Raw genomic sequence first — 19,551 nt, 5'->3', positions numbered from 1 at the left:
AGGTCAGAGGAAGGCCACAAAAAATGGTCAGAGGAATGGAGCACCTCTCCTATGGAGTAAAGCTGAGAGAATTGGGACAGTTTAGCCTGGAGAAGAGAAGGTTTCAGGGAGATCTTATGGCACCTTCCATTACCTCAAGAGGCCTGCAAGAGTGCTGGAGAGGGACTTTGTACAAGGGTGGTAGTAGGACCAGGGGTAGTGGCTTCAAACTGAAAGAGGGTAGATTTATATTAGATATAAGGAAGAAATTCTTTACTCTGAGGGTGGTGAGGCACCGAAACAGGTTGCCTAGAGAAGCTGTGGATGCCACATCCCTGGAAGTGTTGAAGGCTAGGCTGGATGGGGCTTTTAGCAGCCTGATCTAGTGGAAGGTGTCTCATGGTCAGGGGGTGGAATTAGATGGTGTTTAAGATTCCTTCCAACCCAAACAATTGGGTGATTCTGTGCTTGTGTGATTTTTACTTTGGTCCTTTTTGCTTTTTGTATGTGTATTTATGAAGATAATAAATCTCCAGCATTTTCAAATTGTTTCGGGCACTGGTATGACACATAACTTTTCTTGCCTAACTGAATCATGCAAAAGGTACTTCCCTCCTAGTGTTTCAACTATTTCTATTCTTTCATCAGAAGTCTGTGTTCTCTAGTGAAAAGCATAACTGCAGAAATACTGGATCTCCATGTGACTGAAATACTTGCCAGCCTTCTTAAGGAAAGTGCACTAGAGTTTGGGTTTTCCAGCTTCAGTGAAAATATATGACATAAATATTTTTAGGGTCAATGTCTATTGCATATGGGTGTCATTCTGTGTTCCTTTCATTTATACTGGTGTAAAATCTACCATCTAGTGACAGGGTGTCATGTGACAGCAATAGATAATCAAAGTATTTGTGTCTTGCATTGCCAAACGAGAGAGCACAACCCCTCAAGCCAGCCTGTCTGACTTCATTGCAACGAACATTTGTATTTCCAAACAGTTTCCATCTCTGCTGCATGGATTATTTCTAGACTGTAACTAAATTGTACTCATGCAAACGGGTACAAATCAGTTGTGCTGTTTTCTGCAAAGCTGTTTCTTCTTGTGGAATGACAGCTACACAAAATGAATAGGATTTCATCATTATGGTTAGAGGCCCTAGTAAAAACTGCACTGCATGTTTCAACACACTAGAGCTGAATTTTTATGGTCTTAACAATTGTTCCAGTTTTCTTCTGAGACAGAAAACAGCAAAGACTATTGGAAGTTACTTTGTAGTTTAGAGCTTGCTGGACCAAGATTGCTGAAGAATTTCTGATTAAAACTTTCTGGTTACAACATCACAGTTAAAGTGATCAGTGAAGGGAAAGTGTGTACACTCCAGAATATTTTAGTATGTTTTGAGTAAAAAGTGTCAACTTCCTCCCTGCGTTTGAAGAGTAAAAGAATAAAATGTTCAGTAAGGGTGCTATATTCAGAATAGAATTACTTATTTTTAGAATGGATTTTTAAAAATTGCTTAGAAATAGTTTGGCTAATCCATCTGCATGAAGTTTCAGCACCCTGGGAAAGTTGTGATATATGTTGTTTATGAAGGAAATGAATAAGGAAATGCAGTGACTACATCAGATTAATTTGGTTGCAAGCTACTGTGATTCATTTCTTGCTAATGAATGTTTTAATTATTCTCAACAGTTATCCTGAGGTCCTTTGGAGGGACTGATTTGAAATCAATATAATTCAAAGAAAAGTCTCCAAATTACTAAGTGCCATTTCCTTAATGCTGGATGCATAAATATCCAGGTGGTGAGACCTGAGTGAACCAGAGAATACTCCTCCTCCTCCCCTTCTAATGCAACATTAAAACACACAGTGGTATCAGCTCATGGAAGCTGCCAGAAAGAGTGGGATCAGTCCCCATTTACCTTTTTTACCTGTGTGTAAATCTTACAGCAAAATGCAGAATGATTCTGGTTGAACTTCAGAAGTCTTTTAGCTTTCCTCTTCCTTCTGTCTGTTGAATTTATGGGCCTGATAAACCTGAGTCTGGGTAGCTTAGATAATATGGAAAAACCTGAACATATTGATTAAATGGTTAGTTTTTAGATGGCTTCAATGATCTGTATTTTTTTCCATGGCAGGGAGTTATATTTACTACCTATGTGTTTTAGAGAGGCTTAGATTAGTGAGATTTAACCTGGTTGCATCTAACAGTGCATAAACATAGTTCATGGAGAGAAGAATGGCAAAAGCCAGCAAACAGCAAAGTTCCTAAAACCGCCCCTGCAGAATTCCATGACTGCTTGTTATTCACAGCACTTGTAGAAGGAAGAGAAATATTTATTAAAACACATTCACATAAATACAAGTACTGGCTTGTGGAAAAAGATTGATCCCAACACCTTAAAATGTTCTATTTCAGTTTCTGCACTGTTACATCTGTGTGAATTCAGACTAAATCCACAACAGAGAAATAAGGAGGAATCTATTGCTCTGGTCTGATAATACTGTAACAAAGGTAATCTAAAAAACAGAAACAAGTGGCAGAAACAAGTAGGGGGGGATACATTTAGAGGAAGAAACATGATTTCCACAGAAGAAGAAATGCATTTAAAAGCACAGATCAAATTAGATATACACATAAACAAATATGGCAAAAAGGATAAAGCTCCAGTGACGTAGACCATCTAATAGATGACTATAGGTTGAATACTAAAAAGAAAAGAATCAATAAATGAAGAATTTGCCTGAGCAGAAACACAGTTTATAGAAGGAGGAAGTAGTATCTAGCAGGCAGAGAAAATAGAAAAAGCCAGTGTTCACCCTGAAAGGAGGGAAGCATACATGTTTAATTCTGAGCACAATTCTTTGTATTTAGTCTTGCATCATGGCATTCTACATGAATCATTATTTTATTGTTTACTGGGAGGAATGAGCATCTCCTTTACAGGAGTACAACCCCATCAGAACCTGTAGAGTTCTAATAGCATCACATTAGCTGAATCTGGTCCATTATCTGTAAATTGTCTGTCCAAGCTCAGTCCAGAATCTGAATCACATGGTAGAAATATTTTAAAATTAGATGCTCTTCTGCTGTGGCTGTGTTCTAGAGAATGTTTATCTGGGCATGGACATGCCATAGGTCTCCATTAAAGCTATGAATATACTTTCATCCTATCTAAGTACAGGACTAACTCTATTTGAGTGCAAACTGCACACTATCACTGTTGTACCAGGTTTTTGTCAATACTTTCTCCATGTAATGCTTCCTTTCAGTCAAAAGTGACCATAACCCTTGAATGCCAGAATGAGCATATTTAAAATAAAACATCATCCTAACATGATTGATGTAGAAACAGTCTGAAAGCAGAAACTGCTTATACCTGTGTTGTAACTTACACGCTGGTTTTGCAAGGTGTTGGGGTGCCAAAGAAGAGTGTTAGTCCTGCTTTGTGTCTTCTTTCTTCATCAGCCTCTCATGAGCTCTTCCCTGTCTATCAGTTACACTTGGATCCTTGCTCTGGGGCATCAGACCACTCCTAGGAACCTCCACAGTTCAAATCACAAGAGCACAAAGTGCTGCAGGTCCTGTTTCCTGACTCATCAGGCTACTCAAACTGCACCTTCAAAGGAGGGTCTTGTCTCCCTTTTTCATACTCCTGAGCCTTTATGTCACTTTTTGGTCAGGCAGCCCATCAGCCCAATGGCATCAGGCATCTCCACAGCCTGCGTAGGTGCAACTTTCTGCTATCATCCCTCCAATATCAGTAGACTTTGTGCACAAGGTTTCACTGCTCTTGAGGTCCATGTCTTGGTTTCCAAATGCATATGTGTGTGCAGTGTGAAGTACACACTTGAACAGGATTGCTATATGCAAGTGGCTTTAGCCCAAAGTGAGCTTGGACAAGTCCCACAACTTCTGGTTTAGTTCAGATTTTCTGGTTTTAACACTATACATCATCTAAAATAAACAACTTGAATCTCTCATTAGTGGCAATCAATGACAACAACTAACAAATCAGATCAACATTAATTAGGCAACTGACGCCTCTAAATATAATTAACGTTTTTTTCCTAATAAATAAGAAAAAATTGATTAATTTATTCTAATGAATTCCCATTAAAAGTTGTACAATTTGTTGGTAGAGGGCTTTGGTAAGGAGTTCAAGATCATAGGTAGTTTAGGAGCCTACATCCTAACTGCACCTAAACACCTTTGAAAAAAAAAAAGCCCAGTTGGTTATTTTTTTATAAAAGTTGGAGTTTTTTAGGACTTTCTGTGAAAGGTTAATGCTAAATCATGAAGAACTGTGTCTGGGTGGTTCTTAAGGCTGTACACTGTCTTAGATTACACGTCAACATGGAGTATTTCCTTCCTTAGGATCAAAGTAAACAAAGCAGATGCATCCTGACAGTGTGTTTTGCTAGGATGTAGATGCGTATGATCTCTCCATCTCCTGCTACTCACTTTGAAAGAAAACCGTGTATGTAGTGCAGGGATAGAGTCACCATACACTCCAATTTTCATGTCACTGAGCTAAACAAGACAGTATTTTATTCAGAAGACAGGTTCTCTTTTCCCTTGGGCTTTCATTAGCCCTTCGCTGCACCTCTCCCAGTTGAAGTTTTTGAAGAAAGGTGACCAGAACTTTTCAGCGTATTTTAGAGGAAATTTTAACTGATACCTTGTGCACTGGCACTTTAACTTCCATCACCTGCTGCTTGCTAGGATTACAGTAGCATCTTTCACATATGCGTTTCACTGACAGCTCCTAGTGCTCTTGCAACTGCCCAAAATACCCAAAATACTTCATCATCTATGATTTCTGCAGACTGATCAGCTATTGCTGTTGTTTTCAGTCCCTGGGTGCATAACTTTCCTCTTCTGTGTTCCCCAGTTTCAAATCATTTCATTCCCTGTGACTGAAAGAAGAGCTTAACTTAGTGGAGTAACTGAAGTGTGCCCCAATGTATGACAGTCAAAGAAATTCTAGTCCTATGAAAGGCACAAGCTAATTTTCCACAGTTTTCAATATAATTTGTTACTGTCTTTAATGCAAACATCCAAATGACATTACATTTTGTAGACTTTTGAAGAATATTCCTGCAAAGAAAGGTCAATCGATTTTGAAACCTTGAAGTATGTAAAATAAATACTTTGTCTCCAAAAAAGCAATATTACCTAGTGATATTTTAAAAATCATTTCTAATTAAATTATCCTTCTAGAATTCATAGCCACAGGTAAAAGTTTTGAAACAATAGCTTCAACCCTCAATGTATTTCAGATGGCTTGTGAATGATCACAAGTTAGTTTTTTTGAAATGGTAATGTTGACTATAACCCAGTACCTTTTTAAAGCCTAGGTAGAAGAGCTGTGTTACTGGAAAGATGAGTTAGTGTGACAGAAAGACACTGCGTGTCTCTGCCATATACAGTAGCATGGAACCAGGATTTAAAGATTGCATGCCTGCATGTACAAATGCACATATAATCTGTGTTCCTGGTAGGAAAGATAAATTCTTTATATTTGTATTTAGTCATTATATAATCAGGGACCCACTTTGTGAATCCATTTGCAATATGTCTACCATGTCATGCTATTGTGATAATAATGCATATATCAATAACTCAAGCAAAGGCCTTCTTCTAAGCATAGAATAAATCACTTAGCTGGGGAACAGAGTCTGAGTTCAAAGAAAGTCAGTTCTTTTTTTAATGTAAACACATTTGTTACAGTTAGTTGTAAAAGAAAATCAGTCAACCATGTTTTTCAAATGCATCCATTTCTGTCATTACAGCCAAATTTCTGAGATCTCTTTTCCCAGTGTAGCATCAGATGTTTTAATGTGCTCAGCATCCAGCAGCTTCTACTCTGAAGGGAAGCTGCTGGATTTGGGACCATGTAGAACAGCTGGCCATATAGGAATGAATTCTTTGTGAGATGAACCTGGATGAACATGAAAGAGATAATGTAAAACTAGGTTATATCACATGTAGATTTACATTTAATTTCTGAGTTTGAGATACGGTCTATTTTATGTTCTTGTTTTATACAGTTAATAGTTTGATAATTCTGTTTCTGCTTGTAGCTGATAATTGCAAGTCTAATTAGAAAAAGATAAACACTCTAGTAGTTAAAAAAATAGGCCATAGTGGAGAAAAAGTATTTGTTTGCATAAATAGAAACAGAATCAAAATTTAATATAATACACAAATTTAATATAATATGGTGGAGGAACAGTTATGTGTACTTCTCCACTGATCTATATTGGCATGCATATGGTTTTAGGTACATCTTTCTCATCTAGCAGAATTTGAACTATTTACAAGTTTTGTACCATGTAGAAAGTTTGATACGTGGTCACAAGCAGAATCATTTTGTCGGCATACTGTGGATAAAACCAGATGACATAATAGTGAAACAGACATTCTTAAAATTTAAACTGCTAAAAGAATTTTTCTGTGGTTTTAATAGATATTTCCTCCTTTACTGGCATGATCTGTGTGTATGAGAGGTTGGTAACGTAACCAGCTTTGCATTTGGTGTGAATAGTGCGACCTCTTGATTTGAGATTATGCTGTTCTCGGAACACTTGTCAGGTTTCAGCTTTTCCTGATCATATCACCCTAGAAACCCACCACACTCCCTTTCTGACACACGTTTTATAATCCCAAAAACTCCAGAGACTCTCTAGCATGCTGCCATGGAGAGCAGCAACCTCACTAGGGACCGGGTAGACAGCAGTCTGCCAGAAACACGGACGTAAAGCTGGCATCGACTCCCTTGCACAGCAGCGAGCAGCATTGCCTGCCTGCAGGCTTGCAAAGCAGCAGCCAGCTGGGTGGCAGCAATTTGTCCCTGGACACAGCAGCAAGTCCAAGAGCTGTGCAGCCAACAAGTGGCCCAAAATCCAAGACTATAGATGTATGTGAGGGTGGTGGAGAAGCTGCGCAAGCAGTTGTGGGGTTAGAGGTTCTGCAGGGGATTTAGGATTAAACTTCTGTCTCATGACATAGACCAGAAATCTATGTAATTGTTGTGTTGTGTTAAAAAGGGTAAACGCACTATTTAAACCAGTTCTTTAACCAATTTAACATCTTTCAATAGGCAGAACCCACTCAAAATGTGAATGGTGTTAGAGTTAAAAATAAGATCAAGGATATTACCCCTATCAATCAACTCATCAGGAGTTGGACTTCGATGAGTCTAGGTCCCTTTTGACTCAGGGTATTCTATGATTCTGTGATTCTGTGAGCTTAAATTGGAAAGAACACAGTTCTGATGTTGAGCTCCAACCTAATTTAAATTTACATATAAATCTATCGCCTTCAAATGTTTTTACTTGGAATAATGTATTGCTTGTGTTTATTTGCTAACTTCCCAACTATAAAATAGATATTTTAGCTATCTGATTCATTGCGATGTCATTTGCTTCAAAGGCATTTTGCCTCCTCTTCACAAAAGTCTGTTTTCCTCATGATCTTACTCATGCTATGCATATACAAGTATCAAAAGGTAATAATTAGACACATCTGCTTACATTTGCCAGAAGCAGATGCTAGACAAATTAAAGTGAACATGAGTATCACTCAAAATCAATAAAGAAGTGACTCTATAATAATTTCTGGACTTTGACAGGCAGTAAAATATTCTACATTGACATATTTGTGCTATTTGTGAAAATCTCATGTTCAAAATCATTTTCATATGCAGTTTAATCAAAAATGAATTGTGTAAGTGTTTCAGGTCACAACTTCTACTTCCTTTCCCCTGGGAAAGATAAGTTGTCAGCCCCAGCAGCGATGCTTATTAACACCACAGGACAGTCACATCAGCTGCTGAACAACACTGCAGAGTCCTAAATGACTTCATAGCATGCTCCAAGAAGATAAAGACATGAGAATGGCTTTATGAAGTTAGACCAGAAATACACCTTTCTTGGTATTCAGTTTCCTGCTGTGGCCAATGAGGAATGCTCTAGTATAGTATAAAAGTAGGATGAGACTAAGTTACGTTATTTCTCTGACATTTTCCCAGCATGAAACTATGAAACTGCTCAGGGGCTTCCTGGGACTTCTGTGTATTTTTGGTGTCAAGCAGTGGGTAAGAACTACCTGGTTTAAACATGCACATCCATATATATATGTGTGTGAATACTTCCTTTCATTTGTTTAGAGCCCAGCGTCTGGTAATTTCTTTTGCTGGTCTCTGTTTCTTACAAGTGAGGAGGAGTGAATAGCTTTTGGCCTCCTCCACAACATTATTACAAATATCTGCAATTTATCTCTTAGTTGCTTCTTTTGTAGGCAGAAAAGCCTTTGTCTTTATGTGTTTAGTCTGGTTCTATATGGAGTTTTGTGCCTTTCATTCCCCTTGCTGCAGTTCCTTGTCCCTTGTTATGCTCTGCCCAGGTGGGGACAGAGGCTTCAACTGTACTCAGTATTCAATGTGTAAGTGGACTAAAATGATGCAGTGCAGTAAGTTTTCCTTTTTTCTCAAACACTTTCAGAAACCATTGAATGGTTTGGGTTGGAAGGGACCATAAAGGTCTGGTTCCAGCCCTGCCACCTTGTGCAGGGATGCCACTCACTAGATCAGGTTGCTTGGACCCCCATTCAAACTGGCCTTTCTACCTCTTTTCCAACTAGTAGTAATGTTTGCTTATTTTAACTTTACAGAATACTGAACTGATTTAGTCATAAAAATGCTGGTTAATACCACAATGTTTTTTCCTGAGTGGCTATACTTAGCTCAGAACCTGCCAATTAGTCCATAGCTAGGACTGTTTCTTGTTTCTTCCCCAAGTGCATTACTTTGCATCAGCTCTGATTTTTTTTGTTTTATCACTCAGGCATACAGAATGCTGATGTCCTTCTGCACCTCCTCACACTCACAGATCTCACTTTTACTATTCAAAGAAATGTTGTAGCAAATCTAGGTGCTTCAGTGTTCATCCCCTGTCTGTCACATTTATGAGGATGATGGAGGCCTGCACAAATGCACATTCAGGTCTGCAACTGACCTCCCACTGGTGTGAAAACTGTCTGCTGGTCTCTGTTTCTCGTCTTATGCCTACCTGATCATTAAACTATATCAGGAGCTACATTCTTGTTTTACAAGACTTTCTTTTAGTATCATTTGATGATTTATAATAAGTGTTTATCCCTTTAAAAAATTAATGCTTAGGCAGTTTTGTCTTGCTTTTCTGTCTTGCTTTTGTTGTATGTCTTCTTAGCTATCTTCTCCTTTGGATGTGACTTCTTATTTTTTAAGTAATCTTTTTAGTTCTAATAAAGTAAACATTCTGGGGTTTGTTTGTTTGTTACTCAACAGTTGCTTTTGATATTCAAAAGTTCATATTATGATGACTATAAACAATCTTTTCTCCAACTCTGAAGCAAGCAGCTGCATTTTTATACAACTTATTTTCTGAAATGAAATACTATTTTTATGTTAATTTTGTATTTTCTCCATTTTAAAAGAGAATTTCCCATTCCTTCAGGGTTATTGAGCAGTATTTCTGGCACAGCATTTTGCCCCATGACTTTCACATTGCTCAGAACCCAGTTAAGGGTATCTTGGCTAGTTTCAGCTTTTAGCAAAAGCTCCTCCATGAATCAGTCCTTTGTGGTGTCATTTAGTCTCTGCATCACACCCCAACCTGACATTTACTCAGTCTATATGGGGATGATTGAAGTTTCTGATTACTAATTTGTTTTCTTGTCTTTTAAATCTCTCTTGGTATCTCGCTCACACCACTGTCATCCTGATTAAGGAGTGACAGCTTTTTCTAATACTTATGTAGTCCTGGTGTCTTAATCCATAATGTGCAACATTCAGAACAATGATCTGATGCAAAGCATTCATACACTGTAAAAAACATACACTGTATCCTTTTTTCTCTTGCCTGTGTAGCTAGTTTGTGGTTTCCACTGACTGCCTTCCTTCCATCAAGTCTGATGCTCCTGTTAGGTCAATATTCTCTCTTAAAACTAAGTGCCCTAGTTCCTTTATCTAATTTAAAAATTGTTGCATTTCAATAGTAGCATGTATGTATTTGACCTGGTTGCTAATTTTTCTATGCTGTCTTTAAATGGTATTTTTGGGCACAGAATGAGCTTAACTTGTGTCCCACATGAGTTTTATGTACTTCTGTCCTGTGTTTCTTCTCAGGGAAATAAAGCTTTTTATAATTTCACCCCTCTATGATATATCACCGAGCCAGATTTTCTTCTGCACCTGTTTAGGTTTCCTCCAGCCTTTAATTCAATCTCCTTCTTCGGTGACTTTCCTGGTTTTTACTTACAGCATCTTCATCTGAATCCCATTTTTGTTGTAAAGACTTTGTACAAAGTTTATCCCATTCCTGATGAATCTAAACCCTCCATTCCTACACTATTGTCTGAAGCCAGCACGAAAGACACTGCCAGAGCAAGAGCAGAGGTAGCTAGATGGTCAAGGATATAATTTTCGTATTTGAGGAGATCACCTGATCATCCTAACTGAGGGACTCTGCAGAATACTAATCTCTATCTGAAAGCAATCGTATATAATGTACCTTGCTCATGCTGATTTACTCAGACACATTTTGTCCACCCAAAGGCCTCATGGGGATAGTGATTTCTTGCCTCATAAATGCACTTCCTGCTTCTGAGATATTTGACAAAAGTAGATGAACTGAGTAACTAATTGAGCAGTGGTTATAGGCTGTACCTGTGGGAAAGACAATTCCATTTCTTTAAATAACTTGTCTCTACCTGTGCTTCAGAATTTGAGGAGTGCCTTTGAAATCAGTGTGTCCACCTAGCACAGATGCATATGAGGAATTTTGCTGTGAGTGCACATTGCTGGATCATGTCCTGCTTCTCAGCCACAAGCATCCCCCAATACTCCTTGGGACTGCTCTCAATCCATTCTCCATCCAGCCTATGTTTGTGCTTGGGCTTGCCTTGATGCAGGTGCAGGACCTTGCACTTGGCTTTATTGAACTCCATCAGGTTCACACAAAGGGGAAAGTAAGAATTATCCACTACAGGATCATATATCCTGTAGATAAATATCCTAAGTAGACACAGACCCTTGGACAAGCCTGCCTTTATAGACCATCCTGTTTGCGGCTTAAGGAGTTCAGCAGCATTGTAGTTTGAAACTCTTCTTTTTTTGTGCAACTGCACAGTTTGATTCCCTTCCAAAAGCATTAGAAGATCTTTGCAGGGTGTTCAGATCACATGCAAGAGGAGAGATGCTCCTTCAGCAGGATATTTCTCTAGAAAATCACTCACAGCCTGATCTTTAAAGGGCACTGTCAGAAGGACACGCTCTCTTCCACTTCTTCTGCAGGTCTTGGTACAGCAAGAAATTTGTGTGGATATTGAATATCACGTATGCTTGTAATATTTATTCTTGGGTGCAACATTTGGGGGCTTTTGTCCATTCATTTATTCTGTGTTTTGCTGAGTTTTGTGAGCATTGCTGTGTCACAGGATGAGTTTATCCTCCCCGCAGTAATGAGTTGTTAATAAAATGCATGTTTTCCTTTTGGCTTAGCACAATCCTAATTTTGTTACTGCAAGATGTAGAGTTGGACTTAGCATTACTGATGGAGTGAAAGGAAGATGTGAGGGAAGCTGGCAGTGTGAGTGACATGTCTGGAGGGAAGGGAGGAGGCAGCAGAGGATAGTTCAGGCATCACCTTTGCAGTCCTCAGCTACTGTGGATAAATCTCTTCCAGTTCATTTCCTTACTCTGAAATGAATAGATAAAAGCCTGGTACAAATGAACTACCCTCTTACATATAAAGAGCCACAGTGGCCAAGGTGTCTGTAGTGGCAGAGGATCCTCATGGAGGGCAGAGAGGCTGCAGGCCGGCAGGGCCCATCCCACCCCTGACCCAGAGCAGGGCAGCTGGAGGGCACCAGGACAGCCCCAGCCCTGGGTATGGGAACCTTCCTGGGGTTGGGGACGAGTCATGAGCCCACAGGTGGGCTGAGCTTGGGTGGGCCCAAGGCTGGCTGGGGCAGAGCTGTGTGAACTGGAGACTGGCCCTGCTGTGGCATCGGTGGGGCAGGAGCTGATGGACCCAGGGGGCTGACCTGGAGTCCTGGGCCCTGGGCAGGGCAAGGGAGCCTCAAGATCCAGCAGGGCCCCTGAGGTGCGGGGATGCCCTCCAGGCCTGGTACACCCAATTGGGGTGTGCCATGGTACTGAAAATGCAGGGATTGTGTTTCAAGTTTAGCATAGCTAAAGCATTTGATGGCAGTTGTGCTATCTTTCTCTTTCTCCAAAGGCGTTTTGTTCACTGTGTCTGTCTTGAATAGGTTTTCCTTCAAGAATATCTATTGTTTCAGATAATCACAGACAGCAAGTAGAACTTTGGATGTCAGCCTTGCTGCTGCAGTGCCAGTGAGATTGGCTGGCTCTCAGAGTCAGCAAATGGATAGGTTGGGAGGTGAGAAAATTTAAGAAGTTCTTCCCACAGTGGAGTAAAAACGCCTTTTTTTAACCACAAAATGTGGATGTGAACAGATACTATTTTCATTCAAGTGCATATATCCCTCAGGTCTTTGTTCCTAAATATAGTTTTGATTTTTTTGTGGACTCTGGAGTGATTTAAAAAAATATATCTGCAAGTTCTGGAGTGCCTTTATAAAGGTCTTTTTACAGTTCTGTGGTGGCGAAAAGATTGTAGACTTTTCAGTGTGAAACACTGTTTACTGAGAGTGTTTTTGAATGTTTTTCACATTTAATCACAGCAAATAAGAGGGGCATGGATCTATGTATTTATGATCATGGTATTTAAAACCCATCTGTGTATGCCCAACTTTAGAGTCTGTGCTGGAACACCTTGCAGACACTAAAACAGTTCATGCATTCAATAGTCTAGGAAGTAGGAAGGCCTGAATAAATATGACAAATAATATCATCTTATAGGGCGTTCTTTGAGTTTTGGTTTTCCTTCCAGATACTTATTGATAATTCAAGAAATGCAAAGGAAAGATATAAGATTATGTATTTACGGAAAGAACAAAGTAGAAGTGTGAGAAGTCCTTCATTCTCTAAAATGGGTACCTGGTAGATCCCAAATTTTTACCTCTTTTCATATCTCCAAACTGAAAAAAGTAATCCTACAGCTTTAAGATTTTAGGGCAGTAGCTCATTTCTCCAACTCACTGGTGGCACATCCTGCTACTGTGTAGGAGGCACAATCCATTAGTTGTCAGTTCCCATCTCTCTAAGGTCAGCTGCCTCAGTCGTGGGAACCAGCTGACAGCTGATAGAGGTTGATTTTTTTCTTCCCTGTATGTTGTTAGCAGGATTTCAATTAGTGCAATTAAATGTACCTGTTTTCTCGAGGCCTTGTTGGCTCTAAAATGTGCTTCTTGAAACAAGTTCAGTGAATCACTTGGCCTAGCAATATTTTTCTTTTGTATAAGTTTCTTGGGGTTTTTTTTGGATATTTGATGGTATTTTTTCTGACTTGATCTCTTTTGGAGTTTTCAAGAGTGCAGCATCTATACATTTGACGTTTTTATTCCTCTTTTTTAGGAGGGACCTATCAGATACTGAATTTTTTGTTCTGTCTATCAGCAAGTGGATTTTGATTGTAATTTACCACAAATTGTTTGGACAGCTCTTCAGAGATGGTAGTGTAAGACCATACTTTTTTTTGCTAGCTTTCTGCTCTGGGGCAGAGAGTATTGTACCCGTGATAAGTAAAGATGTGTGTTAGTTTTCCTTTCATTACTCCTTTGGGAATAGAAATTCCTGCTTACTGGGAAGCCTGTGGTATTGTAATACCTGTGGTACTGTGAATCAGAAAAGATATATTTAAGTATTCTGCCCCCAGCCTCATCTGTCAGGGATTAAATAGCCCAGACTGTCTTTCCATTGTCTTATGTCCCTGAACTTAAATATTTGCAGGAACTTGCTGTTTCTTTGTATTTGCTTTCCAAAGCTCAGCCCAAGCAATTGCTTTTTTGTCAGATGGTGTCCTCTGATGTTGGGATGAGATAACACCCCAAGAGTAGGAAAACATCCCCATCAGTTTGGGGAGGGCAGAGGAACAGAAAGGCCAATACCCAGATTTTGAAGAGCGAGCTCCACTGGCCATGGCAGGAAACTGCCATGGGGCAGTACCCCTGAGGGTGCTTGGTTGCCCCCTTCATTCCTGCTGAGAAGCTTCAATTCCACTGCAGTGACCACGACCTGTGCCCGAAAAGGAGCAGAGAAGCTGCTTTGGCCGGTTGCTATGTCAACTGTGCTCCTTTTGCCTGCAGAAAGCCAAGCACTGGTTGGTATGGCAACCCTCCTCACAGCACCCAAGGATGCTCGATGAGAAACAGGCTCTTTGGAGAAGGCACTGGGGTATCAGTGGAGGTGGAAACTCTTGTGCCAAAGAGTATGAGGGGCAGGAAAGACCCATGCAATCACACATTTATTTGGAAAATTGTTTTGTAAAATCAAGTGTGTTCTTGGAGGCTAAGTAATTCGTGCTTATAACACCATCCTTTTGTGTTTCAGTAGGAGAGGGAAACAATAATGGTAATTTTGTACAAAAGATACCAAGAGAACATGGATGTATGGAGGGTCACTCTGAAATCAGTGTGATGATTGAGCTGCTTTAGCATTTTCTTAATGGAAGAGTATCGTAGCCACATGCTTGGGAAAATGTTTTCATTTGCTATGTGCTATGTTTTCAACCTGCCATTATTGTAGAGGTTTTGCATAGTGTCAGAGAAAAGCCTAAGTCAGGATCTTATAGGTGAGAAGAAACTTTACTGTAACAGCAGGTAGACCAAGAAACATTGGAAAAAGATGCTTTGGTGGACTATAGTGGATGTGTGTGTGTGTCTGTGTGCATGCTCAGGTCTCCTTCACTCAGGCTCCCCAGGAGCTACATCTGTTGCCAGAGACATTTTGATCAGGCAGTTTTCTTGTAAAAGACTTTGCAGAACAATAGACTTTGGTGGCTTTCTCCATTTTCTGGCAATTAATGAACTTTATTGTTTAGATATTGGACAAACCAAAATGTCCACAAATAAAACATAATGTAAAAATATAGGTTTCAGACATTAGAACAGGCTGTCCAGGGAAGTAGTGGAATCACCATTCCTGGAAGTGTTCAAAAGGCCTGTAAATGTGGCATGTGGGGATAAGGTTTGGTGTTGAACACAGTGGTTAGTGTTTGGACTCAATGATCTTCGAGGTCTTTTCCAACATTAATGATTCTGTGATTCTAAATTCTTCCTTTAATAAAATTTTTCTTTAATATGAAAGCTGCTGAAGCTATTAGAAAATTTTGAATGCTGAGAAAAAGATTTATGTGATCATCTCACAAAATTGAATAACATCGCTGGTAAATTCTGATTTCCTGTGGTTAGCCTTTCTGAATACATCTTTATTAAACTCATATTTAGTTATGTGAATTAATGCGTGCATTAATCTATTTGTCAGGTCTCTTCTGCGTATGGTAGGGGGACAGATTTACAGATATTTTGTCAAAGTGTAGGTTTCATGAGTTTGGCTTTGCAAATCACTTTGGGCTAATTGGGAAGAATATAACTCAATCATCAATGGTGCAGAAACAGCTCCTTATACTACAGCAGCCATATCTAATTTCTGAAATTTTTAGAAGGTGAGGGAAGAGACTTTGAAGTTCTAAAAGAGGCTAAGACATGGATTTTCAATACATCTTTTCATCCACTGAATGAGTACTTACTTTATTAACTCATCAAAATTAAATAATGCAAAACCTGATGGTAATAATCATATTTGTCTTTTGTTCAAGAAAACAAGGATGTGAATTTACATCCAAATGCAAATTTAAACCAGGTAAACACAAGGCAGCCTTCTCAAGCAGTGAAATAATTATTTTTTGCATAATTTTTTTCTGGTATTTCCAGTAATTTTCAATATAGTCTTTCATTTTGCATGAATAATTAATTTTGCTTAGTTGCCATATTAACAGTATTCCATCATAATTGTTAATTGCAGTGTTTATCTAGCAGTCATTTTGAAGGAACATTTTTACAGCTAATAGAAAACTTGTGACATCCCTGATACATAATATAGTGAGAGTCAAATTTAGAGCATTATTGTTGCTATAATTATGTTAATTTTATTTTGATGATCAAACTATATTTTAGAATTTTGATTTCACTGTTATTGAGTGCAGGAGAGAAAAGCTAGAGATAACAAGCCCTGTAATAGAAAACAAGTAATTGTTTCCTTTACTATTACAGCATATTAGTATTTTTCATTCATTAGTCTTATCAGTAGTGCATTAGGCACTGTATATTATTTGTCTGAAGTGACTGTAGGAGTGGGTTAGTTGTATTTCCTGCCTGGTATGCTCAGTCCAGGAGAGACAAGTATCATGTAGAAAATGCTTAAAAATTTCTTTGTATATGGTTAGCACATACAATACTTGTTAGTCTCTATAATTCTTGCTTAAGATGTATTAAAGTCACAAGCAATACACACGAAGAACACAGATGTATTATACACTATTTAAGTTGTGATAGCAGCCTCTTTATTGTTGTATCTAAATGTCTTCCAAAGTGTTACCTACTATTTGAGGTATTTCAATTCTATTTTCCACTCCCCTTGCCCAGGGAAAACTAGATTGGAAGAACAGCCATCACATTTTTTTGTGTGCCTTTCCTTACATTAGTAGCACTGTTGCCATGCTAGAAATTCAAGGATGCCCAGCACTGTCCTTTATCCTTGTAGGATGTTCCATGGTTTTTCAATGCACAAAAAGATCATCTTGCCTGTGCAGTCCAGCTTTTCCCATTTTGAGGACATTTCACATGTACTTGAGAAGCAGTGTGTTTGTCGACTGTCAGGGCTTTGAGTGCTTTTGTTACCATGCTTGACCTGAAGCGTCTTATTACTGTGAGGATCTGGAGAGGTGAATGTTGAATGTTGCATTGTATTGTTTGGGGGAATAAACACGTTTTATGGAGGTCTTTGCTGCTGAGAAAATTGTCCACTGCTCTGTGCAGTAGTTAGAATTTCCTAAAGCTGGCAGCTCTGTGTCCTCTTTGACATACGGTAGCACGCTAATACAGTAGCTGTAGTGGGATGAATCTCTTCTAGCTTTAGACATCTATCCTCTTGACCTCTATATCAGAACTAGTCATCATAAGCTCATAAGGAGCTTAGTCATCATAAGGAGGGAGGTGACCCTTAATAAACTTTGTAGGCTACTTACTGAGAGTTAAAAGTTCATTTTCTCATTTACCTGAAATACCTAGTGTATCTTTTCAGTCTACACTCAAAATGTTTTTGCATTTTCCTCTAAGGTCTAGACTAGGGAAAAACTTTCTTTATAGATACAAAGTCTTGAAAATTAGCTAACCAAAGAATGAGAACTGATATCCATATGGGTTTTAATAAGTATAATTTCTAATTTCTGCAGGTAATGACTGACTTAGGTGGAGCCACCCTTAGGAACTGGCCTTTCCTGCTCGTTTGTTGCTCCTTGCACAGCCAAGCAGTTTCAGTGCACTTCTAATGCAAACTTGCTGCTGCTTGGTTTTTTTTTTTTTTTTGTTTGTTTTTTTTTTTTTGAGATCTGGCAGAGCTCAAATGTACAATGATCCTTCAAGGTGTGGGGTAGCACACATGCTTGGTTGGGCACTCTACTTCTGTCATGTCCCTGGTTCAAACTTCGGAGCATGGGGTTGGGCAGACGGGTCAGTGCGTCTGGGGGGTACATTACTGTTGCAGAAGATGCTGCCTGAGCAATTTCCTGAGTAGATACCAAATGAAGAGCTCAGAATGAGCTGATATTTCACGTGGAATAATGTAGTCTTTTTTTTCAAAAAGTAACTTATGGGGGTTTCGTTGCTTTCAGTATATGCGAATATAGTCATATACATTGATAGACATAAAGTGTTGAGGGTTATTTAAATTTAAAATTAAGACGGTATAAGAAGGTAGGAGGGTTAATAGAGAAAGCACTAGTGAAATTTGTGCCTTAGAGAATGTGTTTTGGAAGGTTTTTTTCATTCAAGATAGTAAATTTTGGATGTTTAATGGTTGTTGTGTTTCTGTGCATAATTTGTAAAGTTGTTCCCTGACATAGTATATATTTTTAAAAAAATGCCAGATTCTTTGTGCTCGTATTGTTACATATGTTTTATTTAGCTAATTAATTACTCCATTCATTAGATGTTAACATATATTTTATCTTAAACCAAAGGAAAAAGAAAGCTAGCCTAAATTTTTTTTCTTTTTCAAGTGTACTTCTTCTCTTATATGAAGCTGGCCACTTGACGTCTTTCAACGCTGTGCACTGCCACCTCTTTTCTTTATTTCATTTTTTAACATTATTCTGTGCATATACTGTGGGTTTACACACAGTGAGCTTTTGGTGTACTGTTCTTGTGCCCACAACTTTTATAATCCCGAATTTCTTGACGTTGCTGTGCAAACCATTAGAGAAGCCAGGCAAATACAAGTTTTGAATGTTAATAGAAACAAGCTTTAATTAAGGCGAAACAAAGCTGGTAGGGGATATTTGTTCTAATGCATCAGTGTTACAAAACTGATTGCAGAGAACGGGAGGAGAGAGGTGGTCTTTGTGACATGGTAATGGGAGCGAGGCAGGTGCACCCAGTGTCTCATGCACCTCATTCACTGCTGAGCAGGACCATTAGTCCCACTGAAGAAAGCTGCTGACAAAAAGGTTAGAGCTCATTCTCTTGAGCGGTCATGTCAGATTTGAGGTTTGAGGGATGAGATTCCTTCCAGGCTGTTCCATGTGGGCTCCCCTCTCCCATCACTGGCCCCTTTTGTTTTCAAAGGTTTCCTATTAGTTTCTTAAAATGGGAACAGATTTTCCTTGATATCTATAATGATTTATTTTTCTAAGCAATTAAATTTGATTTCTTTAAACCGTAGCAGCTCCCTCATTAAAGAGAATGAATCACTGAATCAAAAATGCAAAGGCTCTGACTGTGAAAGGCAGGCTCAAGTTTCATATGATTTCAAGGAAAGACCATAGGGCTTGAGGGAAACAGGGCAGGAGCAGTGCCTGAAATTGGATTGTCTCCACATGAAACCCATTACAAGAATGGACCATTCCCAACAGCCATGCTTAGAAAACTTGAGCATCCTTTTCCCAAACAAGCAGCAAGCCTGAGGGGTTTTGCATGACCAGGTTGTAGAACCAGATGCAAATGCAGGTATCCTGTGGCTTGCACACCTGCTGCTAAATATTTAAATGTGTTTGGAGATCACATAAATTTCTCAGTGTTTTGTGAAGAATCTCATGAAGAGTTTTATTGTTTAGATCGCTTCTGTAATTTGAAAGTCAAGAGTTTTAATGGCCTGTGCTTATGGTCTCTTTTTTTTGATGTGATTTTTTTTTTTCAGTTTTGCTGGTACATAACTTTAAAATGTTCCCAGGCATTTTTTTAATGTCTTATAATATCATGAACCTAATGAATGAGGCCTACCATGTCAGACTTTCAAAGCATTTCAAGATAGTGTTGTTACAACATGAAGAAGTCAGGTTAGCAAATTCTGAAATGAAATAAAGAATTTTAAAACGGATTTTTCAAAATT

General features: G+C 38.8%; 1 protein-coding gene and 1 long non-coding RNA gene across 3 annotated transcripts in view; both read left to right on the top strand.

The window, feature by feature from the left end:
* Positions 1-19,551, top strand: part of GABRB3 (gamma-aminobutyric acid type A receptor subunit beta3) — a 196,113-nt gene that overhangs the window by 142,225 nt on the left and 34,337 nt on the right. The window lies entirely within an intron of this gene.
* LOC138106135 (uncharacterized) lies at positions 13,373-19,490 on the top strand. Its single transcript, XR_011148912.1, has 4 exons — positions 13,373-13,439; positions 13,522-13,619; positions 18,540-18,670; positions 19,360-19,490. It is a non-coding gene; the product is annotated as an uncharacterized lncRNA (long non-coding RNA).

This window comes from Aphelocoma coerulescens, chromosome 1 (assembly GCF_041296385.1).
Source record: "Aphelocoma coerulescens isolate FSJ_1873_10779 chromosome 1, UR_Acoe_1.0, whole genome shotgun sequence".
Classification (NCBI taxonomy): Eukaryota; Metazoa; Chordata; class Aves; order Passeriformes; family Corvidae; genus Aphelocoma; species Aphelocoma coerulescens.
Note: the sequence above shows the minus strand (reverse complement) of the source record. Positions and strands in the feature narration are given on the sequence as shown.